Here is a 26,280-nt window from a genome sequence, read left to right as displayed (position 1 = left end):
CACATTGTTAAAAGTAACATTGTTAAATGCGAGACCCAGCTCTGAACTCCCGCTGATATCAGCCCTTTATTGCTCCAGAGGGACAGAATGTGAACTCACTGTGGTCATTAAAGATCCCATGACACTATTTGCAAAAAGTAGGGGGGTTCCCCGGTTCCCCGGTGTCCTGGCTAAAATCCCAGATCTGGCTCTCACAAAAACTTGCCGCCTAATCATCCCCTGATTTAATTGGCTAAAAAAAATGTCCTCTCCCTCCAGTGGAGCTGCTCAGTGGCCAACAATAGAGGATTGTGGCTGTACTGGGCAGCTCCCAGGTGTGAATGTGTGTGAGTGTGAAGCAGGGCGTTCCTGCAAAAAGAGCATCCGTGCTCAGTGAACCTACCCTGAGTAAATAAAGGTTAAATAAAAAAATAAAATAAAATAAAATAAAATAAAAAATAGAAAGGATGCTGTTCAGCCCACACCACACCACGATATCGTGTCAAGGACTGATATATCCTGTAGTTGTCGGGGCATAGCTTAAGGATCTACTGCGCTGTATTCCCTGTTGACAGAAAGGAAATACCGCCGGGTCCTTTGACGTAGAGCAACCACAGCATGGCCGTGGGCAACATCGCAGTACCAGGGGCTGCTTTATTACCCCCGCAAAAACAAGGTCTCTGCGTGGATCATCCCATAACTACGTAGTATCCACGCATAAGAAGGGTTTTTTTAAAACATTTTTAGAATCCATCACCCTGTGAATACCAGTGATTTCTTTACCTCTTCCATTTCAGGGCTCTAGGAATTCTGGGTCAATCAAAAGCTTAGGAACTGCCTTATAGTTACTTTTTATCACTACTATCATGTATAGAAAACTTGTAAATAATGTCCCAACCATTAGTTGGTATCTACATCAGAGATAGAGTCAGGGCCTCCCTCTATTCCCAGGGCACCAGTTATCAATATTATCTGACCAATAACTCTCAGTATATTACACATCTTACCTATTATATTTTCTATAAGCCAGAAAGATAAGTATCAACCCTGAGAAACTGCAGTGGTGACCAGAGTCTGATATTTCAGGATTCAGGAAACGACTACTCAGTCTACATGTGTATGGTCTTTTGACTTGTACTTTTGCACAGAATGCACAGTATCTCTATTTCCTTAGTCATATGTAATAAAAATAACCTACCAAAGAGAAGCGTGTTAATTCTTCTCATACCTTACACATGTATTAATACCATGTTGTCATCAATACAATTTTTACATGCGTTATATTTTTATCTATTTCAGTGTTTGGTTTAACTGTTTGAAAAATAGTTTTATTTATTTATTTATTTAATTCTACGTCAGTGTTCAGCACAGATTGTGACATCAGCATTGGAATGTTCAGTTAAGAACATTCTAATTGAATATTTGTGATTAGACACCTAATGAGAAATGTAAGGTAAGAGAGTAAGGTATAAGCCATTAATTGTAGGGGAGTGTGTATAACCTCTTAATCTTAGCTTGCATTCACTATGCCTTGAAATGTCGGTGTTCTTTGAAGACTGCTCGATCAGTATCAGGTCGGTGGGACTTTAAATTCCTCTCCTGTGCTGCTCCACTGCATAATAGCAATCAAAACAGTATAGGCCTTTCTCACGGGATGATTCATGTTATTTTGACATTTCTATTATCACTACAAGCAGGTCATTTATTTTTTTGTAACTTTCCCACCATTTCTATCTGTTCTTATTTGCCTTTACCTTGGACACTTTCAGGAGTTATTTTTCATCTGAATAGAACAGGAACCAGGATAAGAACGTCAATACTTTTTTTTGTTCACACATTAAAAAACCAGTTCGGTACAAATACACATTTTTCCACCTTTTGGAGAAAACTGGAGAAAATCTCAATTTAGCCATCCGTCTGAAAGTCCCCGTCATTAAAATCAATGTACCTGCAACATGCTGTGTCCCAGTATCTGCACCTGCACAAAAACACAGTACGGTCACCGCGTTCTGATAATGCTAAGTGCATTGCATCATCTCTGGCCGCCAGACGCAGATATAGATCATTTTGTTATTTATGCTTCACTCACGTTTTATTAGCCAGCGTAGGCATCGCTCCCAGTTTCATTTCAGGTCAACGGCCCTGTGCTGTCTGCATGTAGTTTCATGCTCGGTCGTCTGAATAAAGCAAGACTGCTGCCATCACTGCAAAGTAACATTGGTCTTGAATTAACAGGTTGTGTAATTATAGAGGTATGCACTGTGCACATGCAGTAGAGGCCAGTATAAATGCAGAAATAAATGAAAGTAATCAATGTGAAACTCTTATTACCATAAATTCACATATACCTTCTATATATTCACACATTCACATATACCTCTATACCTTTGTGTAAAAATCCAATAAATGCTTCTTGAACTTGTCAAATAGTTGTACTTAAGCATTCATAATGTTAGTGGCACAATTACAATAATACTGATAAATATAAACATACCGAAAATATATAAAAAACTATGTTTTAAAATAAAGTGAGAACCAAAGATCAAAATACATGACTCTGAAATTTAGAAATGGAGAATATACCATAGCAACTCACCTAAAAACGTGTCTTGTTTTTAAGTGTCTGATTTATATGTGGCACAATGTAATTCAATCAGTGTAAAATGACATTTTAAGTTTAACTAAGCAAATCCAGCTTGAGCCAAATTGATCGTAACACCAATATTGCCATTCTCATTTGCCATTCAATCCTCAGATAAGTGTCCATGCCTTCACATGAAATCTTTGTATCAGACACGGTCCAAAGTTCAGCCGCATCTCATTCCCATGCTAGACCAGCCGCAAGGCTCTGTTACCCCCGGAAACAGAAACGAGCAGATGTCTGCCACAGATGAAACCTGCGGCAAAAAAAAACAGTAATTGACCATTGAAAATGCAATGTTTTAGGATTCAAAATGCTAACTGGAGATAACAAAATACTAGAGGGAAAAAAAATATTCTGGATTAAATGTGGTTGGATCATTTAGTTAATATCACATTTGCTTATTGACTTATAGGTGGCTGGGCCATTTAGAGAGGGGAATACCTCCGCAGGAAAACTGGTAATAAAAATGAAAACAAATCAATTTAAACTGAAACGTAAAAGAATTTCTTTTCTGACTTTTCTTCTCCCCCGACTAAAAATGAGGGGCTTTCCCTTTTGAACTCTTCTGAGCTTTCCCGCTGTCTCCTCGGTTACCTCGAGCTCGCAGCGTGATGTCACAGAAGTGCAGAAGTGAGGTTATGAAATAGTGAGCTCCCCCAAAAGAAAATGTGTCACATTTGACGCTCCATCCATGTGTTATACGTGTTTTGGATTTTAAACGCCCTGAGAATAGTGATCAAATGCAGTGCTCAGACACTGCAAAGTCAGCTTTACTTTGAGGCATGGCCACAATGTCTCTAAAGAGAAATGACGGGGTCAATTTTAAAGGAACATAGTGTCCTCTATACATATATATCAGATGTGAAGATTGTCTTTACCCCCTGTACAGATTTACAGATATAATATCATAGCTCTCGTGCGACCAGGATGTAGCTAGAGATCCGTGAGCGATACGTCTGTATCACTGTGAGCCTTTATACGAGCGTACGCTGCTCTCCAGAGGAGCAGCCAGAACATACAGCAGCCATGAAAACATATGGAAAGACATATGGGAAATGGCTGAACAGGCCACATATCAAGTGAAGAAATGTGCGGGCTTTGATTAGCTGAAGCCCAACGAGTCCCAGGGAGACCTGCAATGAGTAAATTAGCCATTGGCTCTGTGCAACCCTCCCCCCAGCCTCCTCCCCACCCCCCACCTGCACCCCCCCCGCCCCCCCCCCCCCCCCGGAGAAATCAGTGTGTATGCGCCATTCCGGAGAGACACGCACAACAAAGACCGGAGCTGAAACACTTTCAAAGTCGTCCAGACGGAGTTTTACGCAAAATCCTGAATTAATCATAAGAGCGGGAATGAGAAGATTGATAATTCGCTGAAGACGTCTACACGTTGTCCGCAATATCGTAGCACCAGCTCTGCACGTGTCCGCGTGGGTTTTTGTCTCTGGGTACTCCGGTTTCCTCCTACAGCCCGAAGACATGCAGGTTAGGCTAATTGGAGACTTGCTAATTGCCCATAGGTATGCGTGTGTGAGTGAATGGTGGGTGAATGGTGTGTGTACCCTGCGATATATTGGCGACCTGTCCTGGGTATATTCCTGCCTTTTGCCCAATGCATGCTGGGATAGGTTTGAGCACCCCCCAAGACCCTGCCCAATGCATGCTGGGATAGGTTTGAGCACCCCCCCAAGACCCTGACCAGGATAAGTGGGTATAGATAATGGATGGATGGATATCATAGCACTTTAAAAATTTAGTGTAAAATGGTGCCTCTTATGGTACTGTCTCCTTCAACAGGTTTCTGTATCTGCACGCAGCTCAGCGAGCCGACATATTCAAGCTAAACAAATTTTACTTGAAAAGTCATAGACAGTGATGGCGGGATTTTGAGATTAATGCCAGACGATTACCAACGTAGCCAAGCGCATGTTGCTCCCGTGTTCGGCCTCATTTCCTGTTCTGTCTCACCAGATGGGGGAGTCTGGAAGGGGGACAGTTTAGGAAGCAGCAGACATTAATTTTAACTGAAAACCAGGATACAAAAAAAACAGCATTTCGCTCGTATGCAATTGCGCAATAATGATAGCATTCCATCCTTCTGTGAAGATGCATTCTGGCACTTTTTTTTTTTTTTTTTACCCCAGAGATAATGTACATAAAACAGCCACACCATATAATAAATAAATAACTCAGGGAAAGCCCATGTCAACTATAAACAGAGTTATAATGATGCTGGGGGGAAAAAAATAAGATAAAAGATGGAAGGAGTTGAACACATATGTTCCAAACGTCCTAGGGGCCTCCTGCTCCTGTAGAAATAAACCATTCATGAGAGACTCGCTCAGAATTTTTTTACGGCAGGTATTAAGTCCATGCACTGGCCGCCCTTCCGGCTAAAACAGAGATCCAGTTCTGAGATGACTAGTGCACCGGCTCGGCATTATATCACCATTACAGCCTCGCCTGATCCCAAAGCCACTCCGCTAAGCGTGAAAAATCCCCACTTAAAGGGGGATCCTACGCGAGGCTTTATTTACCGGCAGTCGATACGGCGACCGCGCCCTGTGTTTTAATGGAGGGCAGGTATTCGGGTGTACAGTCTCCGGTGAAACGATTCATTCCAGTCAGTCCTCATCGTGCCGGTATACAGCGCATGCCGTACCGACACAGCGCAGAGGCATTTTTATTTACGTTGCATCTATAACGCTTTTCTCCACCCGTGACCGGTGTAGACGGCTTAGTTTGTGAGCCGCGTCTCATTCTAAAGGGGCTGCCTTTCACACCGCCTCTCTTCTAATTGTGCCCGCTCTTCATCCGTCAGCTCCTCTTACCTCTGATTACCGGGGATTTGAGTGGATCCGCTTCACGTGCCCCACTGCTTTCACCGCCCAGGACACTGCACCTCCCTTTTTAGAGAAATAACCGTTTGCAGGACACGTCAGTATTGTGAGCAGCGTCAGTTAGGCTGGGAGAAAAATAAGCTTTTTTTTTTCTTTTTTTTTAAACAAAGAAAACAACACTAAAATTCTGTCCAACGAAACAGAATTTCAGAATGTCAGACGGCTTCTCAAGCAGAAATTCAGAATGTATGACTTGGAAAAAATAAAAGTCGACCGACTCTGGAGTCTGGAGTCAGTCATTATATGTTTCGGTACATTTTCCAACAGTCCGTTCAGCTGAACTTTGTAGGAGCGTTATACTTTTTGTTTTGTTGTTGTAAAAATCAATAACGTACCTCTTGAAGTATGGAGAAGGCCTACAAGCATTAAAAACGGGTGCTTTTGTGGTGGAAGCTTCGGAAATTCGGTCAATAACTCCATTGTACTGCAGAATAGGCCTACTCTGCCTACATACTGAGGCATTTTCTGGACGCCGTCTATAATTGGCCACATAATTGGCCTAATGAAAATGTAAATACCAATGAAGTGCATCCATGAAATCATTAGAATGCATCCCATCAGTCAACGTGACATAATGACAGCCATTGTTGCCCTAGAAGTCTAACTCTATTGGCCTTTCCTCATCCACTGCGACTACATTTACATGCATCTCACATCTCATCCCCGCAGGACTTTCTACAATTATTACTTGGCTGCAGATCTTTTGTTTCTGTCGCGCTATAATTGCGTGCTATTTAGACAGGGTTCAATGTAGTCAGCGCTGTGCTGTCGGGGGGGGGGGGGGGGGGGGGGGCGGGGTGTATCTATTTTTATTGACTCAAAGTGTTGATGTGACTTTCTGGTTTCAGGATTCCATACAGCGTCGTCTTGTACTGCAACCAGCCTTCCAGCAATCGCCTCTGACAAGCATTTTGCTGCCATCAAGGTCATCCCGCTGTCATAATGTCAGCCTTTATCTTCGGCCTGTTTATTTTCTGTTAAGCCAATTAATCATGGCCGCATCTCACAAGGGGGAAAAAAAGGCGTGATAAAAGTTTTAAATCCAATGCATCGACCGGCAGAGAATCCCAATGAAATGATCATTTGATAAAAATATTTGGCGTTTGTTTGCTTTTCATTTTTCAAGGCTTCATTTATGAGCGAGCGAATGTCTCACTAAAAGAAAAATTGCACGCCTTATCGGTCTAGTTGGCCTGTAACTATAGTGCATAAAGACCTGTCAGTAACTAATTTCCTGCAATGATTTGCATGCAGTAACTTCAATGTCAACATCCACAGAAGGTGACCATCTCGCTCCTGTACATCAATGTTGCTGGATTAGTGCTGCCCCCTGCTGGTCACTCACTTTTTTATTCAATGTTTCCCGGTAAAGCAGTCATCTTCCTTCCTGGTCCTGGCGGGCCGCAGGGTCTGCTGGTTTTCGTTGTCACTCGGCACTTAATTGATCAAATAAAGCGGTCGATTACGCAGTTTAACTCACCTCACCTGGTTTCTTGGTTTCTGAATTGGCTGCTGATATTAAGGCAAAAAACAAAAACCAGCGGACCCTGCAGTCAGCTAGGAGGACCGGGAAATAAAATCACTGCTGAAAAGCTTCAAAATCAAATTTACGCACCGTTGCCATCCTCCTGCCCTTTTCCCTTTCAGCAGTTCGTCCACGGTGACTTAAGGCCTGGTTCCGTAGCTTTGTGCCTCCTCGTGTAGCCTTCACTGTAAATCCAAAAGGCTTTCAAAAACCAAAAACAGGCCTTTCCGCCCCCCTCTCAGTTTAATGCCTTCCTTCTTTAAATTTCGCTCAGATTCGTTTTTCGGAAAGAAAAAAAAAAAAAAGAACCAAAAAATAAATAAATAAAGAATCTGTGGTGAGCAGTGATTGAGCTAAGAACCAAAACGTTTACTCATGACAATATGCCACGTGTCAGAATTGTAATGTAACAAAGCTAGGAATATGGATGACATTAGCTTCTACCAGCTGTCCCCCTCACGGTGAAGCTTCATCTCACCACATGTTACGCGAGACTGTTATGCAACATTAGCGCAGGCTAAAGAGAAGCTCTGAAGCTTTGGGGAGAAAAAAACTGCTAGTAAAAAAAAAAAAAACTGCTCTCTTATTTTTCATTTTGATACAGAATCCAAAAGTAGTTAGTTTGATTCCCAGGTGGAGTGTTGTTGTTACTTCACCTGGACTGCTTCAGTAAAATAAGTACATAAATAAAAAAACTTGGATAAATGAGTTGTATGTTAAACAAATAACGAAATAAATAAATGAATCTCTGTAAGTCACCCAGATAAGACCATCTGCTGAATGTCCAAATGTAATGAAAGTTATCTGTTGTCTTACTCATCACTAATAACACAAATGGATTGATTAGCAATGGTTTTCCCATTTTTGCCTAATAACATGTCACCTTGGCAAGATAATTAGGAAGCCTAACAAGTACCTAATACTTGCTTATTAGATGCTAATATATGATGACCTGATCGTTAATTAAGTGTTAACGATGACTTTCATAGTGCCTTGTACATGGTCACCCAGAATAAAGTGTTGCTAGCAATGCCACTCTCAAAATGTCATATCCATCAAAATAGAACATTGAACGCAGAAGGACTACAGCCTGGGGAAACATTTCACAAAAGCTTTCGCAAAAAACAACTCAAATTAAACTTTTAAGAACTCAAAGATGTCAAAGCAGACGTTTATCCTGCAGCTACAGCTTCTGTGAAAGATTCATCTGAAATTCATCCGGAACTTTCTTTCAGGATGTTTTTTCTCACAACATTTCCATCAGCACACTTCAGTCCATCTGCATTTCAATGGAGTGAATTACTCAGTCGTGTTCACAGACAGAAAAGTACTGAGCACCAGAGGGGTAAATGGATGTGGTACAATTAACATAACAAGGAGTCTGAACATGCAGTCTATGATTTAATGTTTGGAAAAAAAAAAAAAAATACCACGGTATATATTCCACTAACATGGATTGCAAAAAATTTGCAAGGAAGCCACATGAAATGAAAAAAAAATTGGAATAGTTTGCACTCAGCTGAACTTACCACAGAAATATTTATTGGGGAATTTATTTTTGTGTTGCTCTTGTAACTTTGCAAGTCACTTGGTCTAAAAGTGCCTGCTACAATTAAATTGCACATTATATTGAAATAGCATTTTTTTTTTCAGCAGAAAAGTCAGAAAGTGCCTAATACAATGCACACATGGGGGCTATTTTTAAATCAACCTTCAACCAACTGCTAAATCGGTTTTTCCTCACATTACGTTCCTACTAGTGGGTGTCATCATCAAAGAGCAGGTTGCTCCTGCACATTTCCGGATAGTAAAAGTTAAATTCATAAATGTGTAGACATGAGCAGTGCCCATTGATTAGTCTTGTAGAGAAAGTCCTTTGTCACTGAAGGGACATTTCAGTGTACAGTAGGTGTTCTTTCAAGCAACACTGCCACAATGTACTAGCTGCTGGTGGTTGTTAGACACCTTATAAGCCCTTGTTCTTCTCTTTCCCATCTCTATCTCTTTTTCTCTGTCCTTCCACTGTGTAGTTCCTGCCAGTGACCTCTTGACTGGCCTGCGACCCTAACAGTCTGACACCCCAACTAACCAGCCCCCTCCCCTCCGCTGTCATTGTGTTGGCTCCTCGCAAAGTATTGTGAGGTGAAGATTTCTAATATTCATAAAACACAAAGTCAGAACACAGCCTTATCAGGCAATAAAGCGAGGCGGCATGAATTAAATCAACATTTGTCCTGAAACGTTTCGAATTAAATGATAGCGCCGTTTATTCCTTGTCAAGAGTCTCTTTTTTTTTGTCGGTTCAAAGATCACGATATGAAATGAACGGCAATAAAATGTGTGTTTGCACCCGGGCGCTCGAATTTGTTTGCGAAGCCAAAGTCAAGGACAACGGCCTGGATTGAAAGGCAGGCCCCAGTGTCCTTTCACTAAAAAAAAAGAAGAAAAGAAAGACAAATATATAATTGTTTATGCGAGTGACACGGCAGTCACCCCTGGATTGATTTGCTTTTTTTCCCCCATGCAGGCCGTTTTTGTAAAAGACTAACATAATGTAATGAAATAAAGTTGTCTGCCGTCCTCATCTGTCAGCGACACACTGGATCCGCGTGGCAGTTAAATGGATGTCTGAGCCCAAGGGACATCTTTATTTAGAGAATCAATCTGAATGGCACAAGTGATAATGCAATTGCTTGTGTGGTTTTTTTTTCTTCTTCTTCTTTTAAAAAAAAGTAATAATAAATCCTGAAATGAAAATTAATTTGTATGGTTCCCTTGGGGGTCAGCTAGGACAAATCAGAATTTACAAACAGATGCATGGAAAATAATAAATCAGACACCGCCAGTGTAGGTGCCTATTATACTGATAGCACTCATTATACTGAAAATGATCATTCCCAGATATGTAAAGAACTTTTTGGAAATTGTTCCTTAGACTTCACAGATTAGCATGAAAGATAACATGCGGGAAAAATCTACTTTCTCCAAAGGATTTTTCAATCGATATCTGGAGTTGGTTGTCTGTATATATAACACTGAAAGCAAAGGAGCTTGATGTATTTCATGTGTATTGACATGTACATAATAGCACTATGCTACACCTCACTATTTGATTTCCGTAGACATAAATGTTTTGCTCTCACTCTGAACCTGGATATTTATTTTACAGTACAAAAAAAAAAAAAAAGCTCAAACTATTAAGCAAAATGAATTTGCATGTACAGCATCCAAGCAAGAAACCTTGCTATATTTGAGATTTGCACTCAACAGACATCACGAACGACGCAATTATCTGAAAAGCCAGCCTCGCGTAATCTGATTTTCTTTACGACGTGAACTTAACAAAGATGACAGTGCCTCAGATAATCTGCTTATCCCAGGGTCTTCTCTAATGGCCTGGCCAGCCTGTACCTACAGCGACTGGGGAGAAATAAAGGCAAAATTCAATATCTGCAGGAAAAAACTGGCAGCCTGGGAGGCTGAAGATAATTTATATAATTCTGGGTAAAAAGGACTCAGGGGCAGCACAGTTCCCATATAATAACACCAGAGAACAGAGCGAAAGTGATCCTGCCTGAGACACCAGCGCCCCAGTATGGGCAGAGGTCCCCCCGACTCAGGACACGGCCATATTTCGTGATCTCGGCTGGTTACCAGACAACCCTGTTGGGGATTTTATACCCTCCTCTCTGCATTTGTTTGCATAACTACCCTGTTTCACACCTGGAAGAAGTATATGTTGCAGGGTAGAGAAGCAGGTTTTTGTTGTTGTTGTTGTTGTTGTTGTTGTAATTACATTATTACTAAGGGAAAGACTGAGCTACAGTCATGGAATATAATTCTGATATAAGAAACAATCTACACATTTTCTTGACGTTACATGTCATTTTGCAAATAAAGTCAAACTAGATTTGAGGGTCATCTAATATTCACTGTGAATGCAATCTCATCCACAATGCCATGCATTGCTAACACAGTCCTCATGGAATGGAGTCAACCATTATGACATCACAAGGCCATAGACATCACGGTCAATTATGTCACACACCAGCTACAACAAATCATACAGCCACTTTTGACCCAATGAAGTCAGCCTCAGAGTCATAATGGATCAATGATATTCAGGAACGGGCCTGAAGCGGCCTGGTTTTATTATGACTTCTATGAATCGTGAGCCCGGCAATAAACCCTCCACTCATTTCCTTAAGTGCTCCAGTCGACAATAAATAAAAAGAGGCAGCATCACGTCAGGCTGTGGTCTTTGTCTGACCAAACATCCCTGGTGGCCATTTTGTTAAAAATGTGTCAAGTCCTTTCCGTGCTCATTTGCTCTTATAACCAAAGGCTGTTTCACAAGACGACAGGAATTCCTCCCCCCCTCCCCCCCCTCCCCCACCCCTCACAGCCTGCTGTAATAGCAGTCGCCGTCTATCGCTGATTACACAGAGCGATCACGTTTATCTAATTTATGGGACAAATGTGCATGCGGTGGCTTCCACAACATATCAGACATATTTATCATAATAAAACTGCTTCTTTTCAAAAGAAAATGATATGAAGGCTTTGAGGTTCATCAAGAGGACGCTGGTATGACCGAAAAGTGACTCCGCAGTGTACTGCAAAAGCCTAAGAATGGTGTTGGTGTACTGTATGTAATGTGTGCTGTATTGAGCAGCCCCAAAGACAAGCAGACATTTGAGTGTCCTTTTGAGTGCACCGTGCTGTGTCCAGTGCAGGGTCCAGGGCTCGACACACCGGCGTCAGATGGACGCGTCTGTATTTGCATGTGGCTCCCGATAGGCCGATACCACAGGATCAGCCTTCCTTCGGCACTGAAGCCTCCCAACACCCAGCCTCAACACCTCGTCAAAACGCCGCCCCCGGCCGGCACAGGAGGAAATAATTAAAGAGACGGCGCCCCGGCACTCGTGCAAAAATCCCCCCCCCCCCACGCAGAAATGGGCAGAAGACCGGTACGCGTGGATTTGGCACGAGGGCCCCCGTTTTTTTTTTTTTACCGTCTGAGTTTTGGACTCCCTTTGTCTCTGAACAGCGTGTGCTGGGGATCCAGACGGGCAACTTTGCATGGGTGCTTTTCCTTCAGTGATGGAGAACCTGTGTAACCTCTGGGACACGTGGAACACAGTGGGGTGATGGAACCACAGTTAAGCAGGTAAGCTTTAATTATTAATCTAATCACTACACAGATTAGATTAGAGTTCTATGACTGATTTTTCAGGAGAATGTCTCTTTATGACACTGGCATGCTAAAACCCATTGCGACAACATTGTACAAGTGGGTCCTTTTCCAGATTGTTAAATCTGAATCTCAAAACTTCCATCGCAACGCTGAAGAGACACAGGTCGAAATAAAAAATCTACGCGAATATTTACAACAGTTGATATGGTCTGCGTCACTGGCCACGGCTTGCATATGTGCAAGAAACGGACTTTCACATTCGAAAGGCTTTTTCCATTTGCAGTAAATAACGCAAGCAGATGGACGCGGTGTTCATCGGACCGATTTGCACGGGCGGTGAGTAGCTGTTAATTGAAAACAACGCCTTGGGACACAAAATGAAAAGCACGTATGAGAAATGACGAGTCCAACTCTCGGAGATTGTTAGGGTAATGGACACAACATGGCTTCCCAGACAGTATATACAATAGCTCCGCTATACCGTCAGCGACTGAAACACTTAAGAACCATACGTGCTCATTCAGACCGATTAATCCCAAATTAAATTACGCAATTATATGCCGGGAACTCCTAAAAACCCGGAGGACGCGACTGCTCTGCATGACCACAGCTGCCGAGCCAAGATAAGCTGTCAAATCTGAAGAGTCAACTTTCTGAGCCATTATGACTCATTACAGATCCTTATTACTTATCTGGCAGAATTCCAAAACTTGTAATGCAAGTGTGACATGTAGAGGGGGATGGCAATGAGATACTAAATTCATTCAGTTTTGCAGCAGCACACATCTCTAATTTTATACATTCTCTTTTTTTAGGAGGGAAGCCGATTTTTATTTTATTTTCTTCTAAATTAACATAAAAAAGGTGAATGTAAAGTTTGACTACAACCTCTCTTAAACTAAGTGTTATTGATATTTGCTTGTGAAATCTCTCCTCTGGGATAGACCTGGGACTCCTTTAGTCTGTTGTTATTATTGTTTTAATGGCAGCAGTGAGGCAGAGTGGTAAGGGACATAGCTCTGATATTGTAGATTCAGATCCCAGGCCATTGATCACACAATCCATCTTTCCACTGAGGCAATATGGGGATCGTGATTCCTGTCAAAACTGCAGAAATGTATCGATGCTGATTTTCTCTGCTAAAAAAAAAAAAAAAAAAAACAGAGAGAGAGAGGAATGCAAAACAAGATCAAAAGCCGGCTCTGTATGCTAACATTAATCATGCTTATAAAAAAAGGCAATGATGGATGGATGACGTTACTCTTCGTCGGTGGGGTCTACAATTTGTACTTGCACATCAAATCAAGCCTTCTGACAAAAGTCCCCAACATTAACTGAAGCGCTCATTTGAAATCCCATCGCTGAATGTATGCGTAACAGTATAATGCAGTTTGGTGTTAAATATATTACAATGGTCTTGTTTTTTTACCTGGCATTAAGAATCAGAATAAAATCTGCAAGAGTTCCCAACATAAAATACACTGAAGCTATAAAATATACAATCTAAGTATTGTACAACTACCTAAAATTATCCCACTCACCGATCTCCTGCAGTCCTGTTCTGTAGGTAGTAATTATTTTGTGTATCACATGGATTTAATTAATTCCCTGTTGAAATCTTTGTATTGATACCGTATATATGTGCAGATCTATGCACACTCAATCTTCAGTACGGATTTTTTTACCTGACCTTAAAAAACTGTAAAGATTTTGTTTATGCATTAGGAACATGCATATGCTTTCTGAAACAACTGTAGTTAATATGCAGTAAATGAGTATTGTCTTGTTTAATTAAACCAACTGAGACTTTGCAATGTGCAAGGTTTTGTTGGCAAAATGTGAAATAAATCTTTAACCAGTATGCAATCACATCTCTGAAAGCCTAAGCGACAGGCCTAAGCCATGTAGTTTCCAAGGCTAAGTATAGCGAACTGACTAAGAGTAGCTTAAAGAGGCATACCACATTTGGCAATATGTTATTTCTTATTTTAGAACACACTATTGTTTGAAAAACATAGACTACAATTATGTTGTGGGTACTGGTGGTCATTTTTACATCATTAATACTTGGCAAGGGTCAAGTTTGAAAGCGAGTAAGGGTCGCATCTGAACTAAAAGTTATCACAAAGCTATATTCTGAATTATGGCTTCATTCATATTAACTATCAATCGAAGAGTAAACACATACATTTGGAAACCTGTTTGAATTTAATCACCACTTCTACATTTCCCAATTAAATAGTGGATGTTTTCTTTGTGTCATGGTATTATCAAGTATATCATATGGGAAATTTAGCAAAGACACAAAATGTCCTGCACCAAAACTAAGCACAGGAACAATATTTTCCAGGTAAAATAGTACAGTTGAGCACTAGCACCACTCAACATATTCGCCCCCAAAATTCCATAAGCCACACATGAAAATTTTCCTGGATTTTATGTCTTCAGGCACAAAAAATGAATGTAGATGTAGAAGGGAGGTCCTGTAAGATATCTACCTGTCCTACCTGAGTTTCCAATTCACCTGCGTGGCGACAGAGGAGCTCGGAACACGACCAGCGATGTTAGACATCACCGCACAGCCGTGTGACCTGCCAGAATAAAAATGAGATCGCATCGTTAGGCCTGCTTCTTCTCTGTGTTTTGCGCCGCAAAATATAAAAAATGCAAATCCCCGCCTGACTGCTGCGAGACATTGCAAGCGCTCCAGCTGTGAAAATCTGCCGCTGGATTACAAGAGAGCAGCTAATTTCTTGTCTTACCATGAGACCAAAACAAATCAAAACTCCCATGCATATGAAAAATGCCCAAATGCTGCACCTTCTATTTAAAGGTTATTTTTTGGAACAAAAACCTTCTACACTGTAACTGTAATTAGAGAGTAGTTTGTAAAGCAATGCACAAATAGGTCAGAATGTTTTTTTCCTTTACATACACACACACACACACACACCATACTACACTTCCAATGTGGACAACCCTTCTAATTAGTGATTTTTTCATTGCTAGCAGGTGCATAAAATCAGCCATACTGCGATCTCTGTAGACAAACACTGGCAGTGGAATGGATCATACTAAAGAGCTCAGTGACTTTCAACAGTGGCGCTCATAGGATCCCATCTTTCCAACAAGTCAGTTCGTCAAATTTCTGCCCTGCTAGAGCTGCCCCAGTCAACTGTAAGGGCTGCTATTGTGCAGTGGAAACACACAACGCAGGCCTTATGCCCAACATCAGTTGCAAACCTCACTAATGTTCTTGTGGCTGAATGGAAGTGAATCCCTGTAGCCATGTTCAAAAATCTACTGGAAAGCCTTCTCAGAAGAGTGGAGGTTGTCACAGCAGCAAAGGGGGGGTCCAACTCCATATTAATGCCCATGGTTTGGAATGAGAAGTTCAACAAGTACATATGGGTTCGCATAGCATTATGAGAAATAAACAAGAGCTATACAATATTCCAAATACTAACATGATGTTTGAAAATGAGATGTCTTTGGAAAGCAAATGATACTTCTATTGTTGAGTACAGCATATTTCTGTGTGCAATACATTTATTTAATATGACCTCTCACCTCTGTAAACCACTTAATCTATTTATCTAAATCTAATTATCCAATGTAAAAAGATTTTTGAGTACATTTTGAAATGGTTACACTAATGATAACTAATTACTTCATTATTTATTAAAATGACATGATTGCCACAAGGTATAATTTGAACCTGCAGGACACCAATGCGCACCAATCAACAATACCACGTTTTGACTGACAATATATGCAAATTGTTTAAGTACTGAATCACTTAATAGGGTTTATGTAGCTGGGTGGCAAACATATCATTTCATATCTTAAATTCATAAATTAAGGCCAACTTAAAAATTACAGTTACACATAGAAAAAAACATCCTTAGAACAGAACAGCAACATAAGCAGTGGCAATGCAGTTTAATTAGCATAATTAGCTGTGCTTAATCATTGGCATCTGATTATTACAGGCAAAAAACAGAATGCTTCAATGATTGGTTTTGTTGGGTGACACATAGAAGTACTAACACTAATTATTCAATTCAGGCAAATACATAAATATTCAGTTTATTCAAGAATAAATATTAACAACCGTTAAAGCACAGAAGCACTCCCCCGGTAGCACATCTGTCATCACACGAACAAATTCTCATGCATTTTGTTTTATCAGATATTTATTTCAAATAAAGTGAAGGAATATGAAGTTTCCCCAGTAAACCAACACGGACGGCACAGTGTACCGGAGACAGAGGCAGCGGGAATGCGCAATTATCCAAAGGAGATCTACACTGTGTATAAATCACCGAGCATTATCATTCACCTGCGCGGCGCCTAGCCACATTTCATACAGCGCGTCCGCTTCTGTTCTTGAATTGTTCATGATAGCTGGTGGTGCTGCGGCTGTATTAAGTATGGATCATGAATTATACATTTAGGAGCGAGAGAGAAAGAGAGTCTCTTAGGCATAGCCCCATAAACCTTTCGGTTGCGGCGGCTTCTAAATTTAAATTCATTGCTATTCCGCGGCAGCTGTCTTACTTCATCATAGGTTTTAATCTACTGTTCGGGGGCGGAGCGTTCACCTGTACTTTCCTGCCGATGGTGTCCTGTGCCTGTTCATCGACTGTAAATACCGGCTGTGTGCTCGCGTTAAATGCGCTAACACCAAATGATAAACATAAATCAGGGAAGCAAGGGAGACTCAACTGCAGCTAAACGGCTGTCGTTGCTTACCAAAGTCCGTCAGCTAATTCAAAAAGAACTTCTGACAGCTGTCACTTTTTCATGGAGTCAAATATTTCACAATACTCCTGTCATGATGGCTTTGGATTCTAATCACGAAGCATACATTACTATTCTCAAAACTTACAAAAGTACTTCTTAAAACCAGCTTCAGAATGCATGCATATATATATCCATGTCAAGAGGATGCATATAAAACGAAGGGGTAATTAAAAATAATGGTGGAATGTGAAGCAGGGAAGCAGCTTGCAAACTGAGAAGGCATAAAATAACATCACTCAACATCACATACAGGATGTGCATGACGATAGCATCAACAAAATGTCTTACTGGAAATGTGGTGCAAGCAAAAAAAGTTCATCATAATATAAAATTATGTAAAAAGTTCCAATAACTTTCAGCTTTAGCTTTTCAGAGTTGAAATATGCCAAACCGCTTTGCACTTGGAAAAAAAAATGTTAGATCACCTGAATAAACATAGTCCGTACCCAGTGAATAGGTATAGTAGGTAGCTACATTTTTGAATTGGTAATCTGAAATCAGACCATCTGAAGATTAATTATCTTCCATAATTTATGGTGGCAGATAACTTATTGGACATTAATATAGTATATCAGGCTTGTGTTATAGTACCTTTGGTCAGGGTGTATGGTTAATAGGTTATTCAGAGCAGAATACAAATAAGCTTCCTGCAAGTACAATATTTTCCATTAACGTTAAAGAATCTCCAGCCATCTGCAACAGGAAATTGGACGATTGCAACTCATACAGACGGGAGATGCAGATCTTTTAAACCGATTTTGTAATGCTCTGTCAGGTTGTGGGGAATGAGTGCATCAAGCAAGCTGTCTGCTGCGAATGCATCAACCAACAAAGTTTTAAAGAACTCCTGCGCACAACAGCGTCTAGATGTTATGCAGCAAGAATCCAAGTTCCAAAATTTTCAGCAGACCAGAAAATATTTTTCATTTTGGAAACCAATTTATATATATATATTAGAAATGTATACATTTCAGGGGCCAGTCAAATACACATACTAGCATAGTGCAGCTGACCACAGACTCCTTCTAAGACCCACCCCATACACTCCCGCCACCTATTTTGGGTCCCAACCCATAACGTTTAAAAAAACGTTTCCTCAGTCTCTCACATTCTCTTTTGTCTCAGCCATACTCCCTTTGATCTATTCCTTTCTTCTCACCCCTTTCACGCAGATATCCTTTCCCTCTCACTCTCTCATCCCTCATTCCCATAACCACCCCTCCTAACCTCTTCTCTCAGCCTCTGACACAGGCCCTTAGCATGCTGTTCAAAAAAAACAACAGCGCTAAATATAGATTCAACAATGCAATGAACAATCCCCATTCTCACCAGCGAGAACTGTAGGGAGCAAAGGACTAAGAAGGACTAAGAGGGAACACATCTGATTTGTTCTTCTGTGCTTATCTTTTATTGTTTGTTTGCTTTGCTTTCTTCCTTCCTTTCTTTCTTTTTCTTTTGATGGGTCAGACGATTGTAAAAATCCTGAGGAAAGTCCCAGAAAACTGGAGATGATGAGGGCTGCCATTTGGTTAAATGCTAATTTAAAAAAATAATTTCCATTCCCCGTAAGACTCACTCACACTGCGTAAGACTGTTTAGGTAGAAATCTTCTGTAAGCAACGTATCATACGTGTATGGTCAAAACATGTATGTTTAGGACTTTGTTTTTAAAACATTTGTTGTTTTGCTCTGTTTTTAATTTGACCTTCATCAAGTTTTTTTGTTTTTCTGAACTGTGTAACCTAACCTTTTCACAACTTAAACAAGTCTACATTCAAACTTAACCCCTTAATTAGTGGAAACTACTGTCACTGTTCCTGGTAGCAAGGCCACGGAGCCTGTGTTTCACAGACTTATTAATCTGTGGCCAAAGGCATGCAGCCGGCTTGGAAAAAGCTGACTTGCATCCAAGGTATTTCCATATGGGGCGAAGGGACTGCAACAGCATCTGGCCTCAATTTGTGTTCTTTGGCTGCTGGCAAAATGACCCCCGACCCCGGTAAGGACTGACTGAGCACTATCAAAGGATCAAGATGTCACGGTTACAGGCGATAACAAGGACATTCAATGATGACTTTTTAAAAAATACTTATGCAAGAGGTTTTGTTTTCCCAATGTAATTGTTAGTTACAATCTGACAGGAACTGAGAATGAGAGAGATAGAGGGATATATTCCACTCTTTTTATATAAATATAAGTACTAAAGATTCCACTTATGCCCTGGGGAACAACTAATGGGATCTTTGTTAAATATGGCATCTAATGTCTTGGGAAACGACCACATTTCTTGGCTGCAACTGGAGGAAATGAGCCAGTCTGTCCTTTCCTTCACGCACCACTAGAGGGCGAACAGGCTTGCAGCGTATATTGAGCTTTTGAGCCGAGCCTGTTCACCTCTTGTTTAGTAGCTACCATATCATCAGTTTAATTAGTTAGGCTTCAGTCGCTCACTGTTTGATTCAGATTTCTATTTACCTCATGATGTTTACCACTGAGATTAAAGGATCAAGCTCATGTGCCGTTTGGTCTCTTACTGAAGACGTTTCATTGACAACCAGTGCAGCAAGTCAATCAGCTTTCAGATCAAGATGAGAAAGCAGGCTGTTTTTACTATTTTTGGACCATAATAAACATTTTTTTAAACTAATTTAACGGTAATTATAATGGCTACACTTTCCGTTTTTCTTTCTTTTTTTTTTTTTACTTAACTCATATCACAGTTAGAAGTAGGAAAATACATTTGGCAGTTTATATAAAGGCATCAAATGTCATTTGCAAGACTTCCATGTCATCTGGCAGAAACGCAGAGTACCATCTGGACGTCCAAGACATTTTCATATATTTATAACTAATATTAAACAGAAGGTTGCGACACAGTTCCGCATGACAATCCCAAAGACGACTGAGACATTGGGATTTGTGTGGCTTACGATGGTCCTCCAGAAGGAATTATGCTTGATTCGATCATGTTTATATTGAAGCCGCAAAGCAGAATCTGAAATCCAATAAAAGTCAAAATGTAAAAATAAAACATAAGTCAAAGTCCATTATACCATTCCACTCTTCAGTGAACTTAATCTGGTTTAAAAGATTTTTATGGCTGCGTTTCAACATCGCAGCCCAAATTGTGTGCAAGGCAAATATTACCAGGAGTCCTCATAATATAATTTAAATAAAATGTACAGCGCTATTTGAAAAGTGAGATTTAATAAGGGAAATTTCCTTTTTGTTGAGTTAGTCCTTATTTGACAGATAATGGAACTGAAAGAGAAAAATAATGTTAATAATTTTTTTGAGGCATCACATAAAATTGTCAAACACACCCTTTAACATTTTTACAATGACACATCTAATTAAAATACAATTTTCTGATTCTTACAAATTTCCCCGCTGACTGAAAGCTCCAGAGAAACATTAGCATAAAGAAAGGAAAAAATACAAAAGGGCCCCGTTCAATAGGGCTGTTGGGTAGTACAACGGATAGCGAACAGGGCTTGCAACTGAGAGGTTGCGGGTTTGATTTCCAGCTGGGGCACTACCGTTCTAACCGACTAGCAAGATACTTACTTAATCAGAACTGCTCCAGAAACACATCCAGCTGTATAGATGGACTGCTCATTAAAATCTGTGCACATTTATCTGGATTGCCGTCTGCTAAATGCTGAAATGTTAAGTACCTTCGATGCGGTTTGTGCTGTACAGAATGCAGAGCAGCGTTTCACCCAAAGAGTACAGCAGCAGACCACGCCGACGTAACATTCGGGCAACAAAACAGCTTCTGAAGGAACGCGGGTTGATTATTTTGTCTGAGATTATGTCAGCCGGTTTCATCAACCCCTCTTCCTGTTCCCACGATCGGCACTGCCGCACATCAAATCTGAACATACCCCCACTCCATCGACCCCCCCTGTACCCCCCCCCCCCCTTAAACAGGACACATCCTGCAGACTCCAGAGAGCCTCCACTCTCTCCACGCCCCCCCCCCCCTCGCTCAACTCAAGTTTGGAACGGCCGTTAAAACAGCCGCTCTAGCCCAGAGGTCCGGCGTCCACCATGGGGGGGCGGGGGGCGTGTCCATTTTACACCCCGTTCCTGTCCTCGATTGGCTGCGTCATCCCGTTCTGCTCACCGTTCGAGGTTCTCTAATCAGTGAGATCGACAGCATGGAGCCTATTATGGGCTGTGTGGATGGCAGTAATACTAGCCTGTGAGCTCTAATGGAAAAACAACGAGGGCTGGCACTGAGTCTCGCCCTACGGGCACCAGACTCCCTCCTGCCTCCCTGGACCAGCACTCTCTTTGCCTGGACTATGATCACTACATAACATGCACTGTGTCAACTGTGGAAAACAGAAATATTGCTAAAGACTTCTATATGCTTCTGCTGAATGTTCACATGGACACTATGCAGTAAGGAGTTCTTGGGTTTTGTTACATAGTTTCTACAATATAAAACTTTTTTTTATCATTAATTTGTAATACCTTGTAAGAATACATGAAATCACACGCCTCATTAGCATTTCTAGGACAGCTTTAATTATATCCTTCTAAAATAAATTGACCTCATAATTAGTGATTTTCCTCTGCCAAAAAAATATCACTGTGCTGAAAGAGACTCAGTGAGCACTAGAATTAAGTTATGTGAGGAAATTTGTTTTATCATAACAGAACTAGTTCACTTCAGACCATTAAAAAACTTTTGATTGAATTAATCAAACTATCGTCACCTTCCAAAATTTATACAAAGATCTGTAGAATGCTTTAGGCTAATAGAAGATATCAATATTGATTTTTTTCAGATAGAATTAATAATACAAGCGATGGCAAAAAAAAATACCAAAAGAATTGGTGTTCAAATTTTAAGTTCTCTTTAAGTTCAAGAGGGCCAATCTTTACTGAACAGAATATATATATTTTTGTGGGTCTCAGTCTATGGTCACGTGTAACTGAAACGTGGTCATGCATACAGCTGTTTACAGTGAGCTCCATGTCGATTCAAAAAAAGGTTTTTGCTTGATCTTATACGGCGCCAGATGCATCTCCAATGTTTCCCTATGAGGATGAGAATCCATATCTGCCATTCTCTCAATTTTAGCCTGGAATTTTCCAATAATAAACCATATCGGTGAGGAATTTGAGACCGTTTCCTCTGGGCTCTCTACGCACTACTTAAGGACCGTCAGCTCGGGGCGGGGGGGAGGGTCGAATGGGGAGGATTCCGTAGGCTCAGTAAAAGGCCCCTCTTTCGAACCTCAAAATCCCCCCCCCCCCCAGCCTCACCTGGTCACCGCTCGCGAGACACATCACCGTTAGCAGACGGCCACTATCAGCGGTACATGTCGTAGTCCCACGTTAGGAACACAGAGGACTCCAGCGATTATATTTCCATTCTTTTGTGTCAGCGACACTTTTTCATGTTGCAGGGTTGACTCTGCAGTGATTTTAAAAAGCATTGTTCCCCAGGATATTTCTGACCCTTACCACCCCCCCCCCCCCACCCACCCACCCACCGCCACACCACGCCATGCCACCCACCCACGCAGGTTCCCGCAGGGCACCGTTAATTGCCCAACTGATTATAGCCACACCGGTGGGCACATTCAAACAAAGAGACTGCGATCACCAGGGCACCTTTTTCATTGTTCTGATATGAACAGAAGGGGCACAGGAACATAAGAAAAGCTCACACCAGGTAACAAAGCTGCAGGAACCCGAATCCCCCCCCCCCCACCCCCCCACCCCTCCCCATTTCACATTGAGCCAATTGTCTGTGTGACAAACAAGTAATTACTCTTCATAAAATGCAAAGGACACAGAGTGGAACCTGCTGCAGGATGGTGAGAAGTTGCCTCAAACCTTAGGCTATGATTTTCCATTTTGTTTTGTGAATTTATATATATATATATATATATATATATAAATTATTTTTTTTTGTAATTGAGATCATTTCAGGGTAATGATGAGGGAGAATGGGTACAAATTAACTTTTATTATTTCAAGCATCTGAAAGGCACAAACCTTAATGTCCCATTTGACCCTGAGTTCTGAATTTAGAGTCATTCTCAAGATATACGTACATTCTGTGTACCATGCTAGAGATTTTCAATGGCCTACAACATACACCATATGACCCCCTTGGTCTGAGGCTGTTTTTCATGGTTTGGGCAAGGCCCCGTAGTTCAACCGAAGGCAAATCTTATGCTACACAATACAATCACATACTAGACTTCACACTAATGGCCATCTACTGTACCTCTGGAGGGAGAATTAATTCTGATTAAGTTTCAATTAGCGCTGATGAGCATCATTATCATACTCATTTTAATCAGGCACAGACACATTACAGCCACTCCATGGTAACTTTAATCCCCCCAATCATCTAAGTTATCTACTGAGCATCTCATCAGACAACGAAAGAACTTGCCACTTGTAGCATCTCAAACACTCATCATCCAAACATAACGCATGGATATTTTGGACAGTCCACTTCTCCCTTCCACCACAAGCCTAGGACTTTCAGCAACCTGGTTGAATTCACAGCAGTTCACTGGCAAAGCTCACAGGTTATGCTCATTGGTAAATTTTCCCCATTAAATAAATAGTTTCCTCGAATCTTTCCAAATTACAGCTTCGAGTCAAACGTCCATGGTTTTAGTGAATGCGTAATGAATGGGTTTGGTGACTCATGCACAAAGCTCAGAAATAGGTGGTTGAAAAAAAAAAAAAACTCTGTGGCAGAACAGCTGCAGAATGTATGAATTATGGTTCCGTGTATTTAGGAATAAAAGCAGCATGTAGCAATATTGGGGGAGGCAAATGGGAGAAATTCTGTTCACTGTTCAGTGAAGGCACAAGAGGCAACGCTCAGAAGACTGACAGTATAAACCTCAGGTGGGCATGCACATCTTTTCAAGATATTACCCAGAATACCTTGGAGACATCTCAAAAGCACAAAATTATTCTACCGTTGAGTGTTATACCACTATGCTGTCGAACTCAGTATAATAGGAAACATATAGTTTGTATGTAGCGTGATGTTTGTTTCGCTGCTTGAAAAGTGAACCAAATTAACTGGAAAACGAAATGTTCGCATTAAGGAGAAGGCTCTGGAGAGGATGCGATAAAGCAAATAGCTGTTTTGTCATTTGTTCTGCCACGTAAAACACAAGAAAGCCAGAGAGCCGGACCAGCCCAACGCTACAGAGGAGCGTGAGTCATGTTCCCCTGTCGCTGAGCAACATGGCTGACGTCACTCCAAAAGTCCGTTAGGCGTTTGAACAATCTTTGATTCGAAAAAAAAAAAAAAAAAAAGCACTAGATTCATAGAAACTAGATCATGGGACGGTAAATTAAGTAAAAACCTTAAGACATTTGATCGGAAATACAACAACAACAAACAACTGTAAACACTAAATTCATAGAAACTTGTTAGGCTATATCTTGGGATGGTAAATTAAGTAAAAAAATCTTGAGATATTGATCTGAAATACAACAACAACAACATTAAAAAACTGTAAAGCACCGGATTCATAGAAACATGTGTGGCTAGATATAATGGGACAGTAAATTAAGTAAAAAGTCTTCAGACATAGCAGGAAGTATCTCCTAAGCTTGGAGAGAAATAGTTTTCGCAATGTAGGAAAACATGTTGGTTTCTGTTGTGGATGAGGAAGGCATCACTGGCCAGTGTTCTGTGGTGTCCCCTGCAGAGCACTTCATCAAGAGTGTAAGCTCACACTGGATGCCATAACAACAACGGCTTTGTTTTCTTAATAAGTCGGGAGCCTCAGCTCCAAGCTCCAGGTTATTGGGAAGGCCCTTTAAAACTCCAAATTGTAGGATTTCCTGGCACCAATAGGCCTGGATTCAATCAACGTTTGTCCTTAATTTTAAGTAACAAAAATGAAAAGCAAAGATTTTCTTCTTCACAAACAATCAGAGTTCATGAAGGAAAAATGTTGCATAGACTTGTGAGTAACAGTCAAGGACAAATGTTGATTGAACACAGGTCACACCGATACGTATGCCACATGAACCCCTTAAAAATGCAATAGACATACTCAAACATACAGTTAAGACAGAGAACTACTTAAAACACCAACAACAACAAAAACCATCTTTAAATTGTTGAGTCGTTCGAGAGCAGCCAAGTTTGTTTCCTGTTGTTTTCCTTCCTCCTCAGCTGCCACGTTCTGGTTGCTAGGGTCAGGCGGCCAATGGCCAAAAGCCTGGGTGACGTTTCCCTGGCTTAGCGCTCGAGGCCCAGCAGGCCATTTCCTGGGAGAGCCGTAAGAAAGTGCGCAAACAGGAAGATGCGCTATCCCACCAGGGGATCTAAGTCAAACATAATGAAATGCCTGCGAGTCCATCTGGGCTTCGGCGAAGAAGAAAAAAAAAATCTCTCGCTGATAGAATGATGATCTGGTAATGGCTGCCAGGTGGGATGCAAACAACCCCGAGGGGTCAGAATGTGCTTCCTGGGCTTACACAGATGTCCCCGGCCTTTTGTGATACGTCTACATCCATCTGAGTATTGTCAACCATATGGTGGCTCTAATCCGATGGTTAGCTGAAGCCTTTTTGCTCTCCTATTATAAGAACTGCTTTAGGCTGATGTTCCCCATCTTAGAAAACATTTTTTCAGATTAATTGGCTCTAGGATGTTTGTTTGCTATTTATTTTCTTGTCGCTGTACCGTGTTTGTGTGTGTGTGTGTGTGCTCATAAGCAGTCTCTCATATATTTTAACTACTAAACATACTGTGAGTGAATTCCATGAGTTTTGAGATTTATGCGAAGCAACCAAGTCATGTTTTACAATATTTCTATACAAACAAAAGTTTTCATTTCCAAGTAAGATACACTTGTATATGTGCTGCCGATTTAGGTTATTTTCTCATATGTTTATTTAGTATTCCTCCTAAGCTGTTCTAAAACTAAGAGGAAGTTCCTTAAATGTGCTGTGGTCCAGGCCACGGGCATGCCTATATTTGGGTTGTGAATGCCCACAGCAAAGGCTCAAAAAGTTGTTTTCTTTTGAAACTCACAACAGTCACCCTTATGCTTCTTTAAATATCACATTGTCTAAATCGGTCTGAAATTCCCCAAACTGAGACCAGCCAAGTTCGTGTTTTTGCAAGGGTGGCACATTCCCTAGGAATGTCTATAAACGTGTCTCAGTGTGTATTTTTCCCCCCTCTGTTTTTGCATGGATGCTTGTACAGTTA

General features: G+C 41.0%; 1 long non-coding RNA gene across 1 annotated transcript in view; it reads right to left on the bottom strand.

Moving 5' to 3' along the window:
* Positions 1 to 7,167: 7,167 nt before the first annotated feature.
* The window catches only part of LOC118232148, a 74,676-nt gene continuing 55,563 nt past the window's right edge, over positions 7,168 to 26,280 (bottom strand). Inside the window, exons 4-5 of the long non-coding RNA XR_004766223.1 lie at positions 14,756 to 14,839; positions 7,168 to 7,233 (exon numbers count right to left, since the gene is read on the bottom strand). This is a non-coding gene — a long non-coding RNA (uncharacterized LOC118232148). The remainder of the gene's footprint in view (positions 7,234 to 14,755; positions 14,840 to 26,280) is intronic.

The sequence above is a fragment of the Anguilla anguilla genome, chromosome 7 (assembly GCF_013347855.1).
Source record: "Anguilla anguilla isolate fAngAng1 chromosome 7, fAngAng1.pri, whole genome shotgun sequence".
NCBI lineage: Eukaryota > Metazoa > Chordata > Actinopteri > Anguilliformes > Anguillidae > Anguilla > Anguilla anguilla.
The sequence above is the reverse complement of the archived record's forward strand: the minus strand, read 5'-3'. Positions and strand labels throughout refer to the sequence as shown.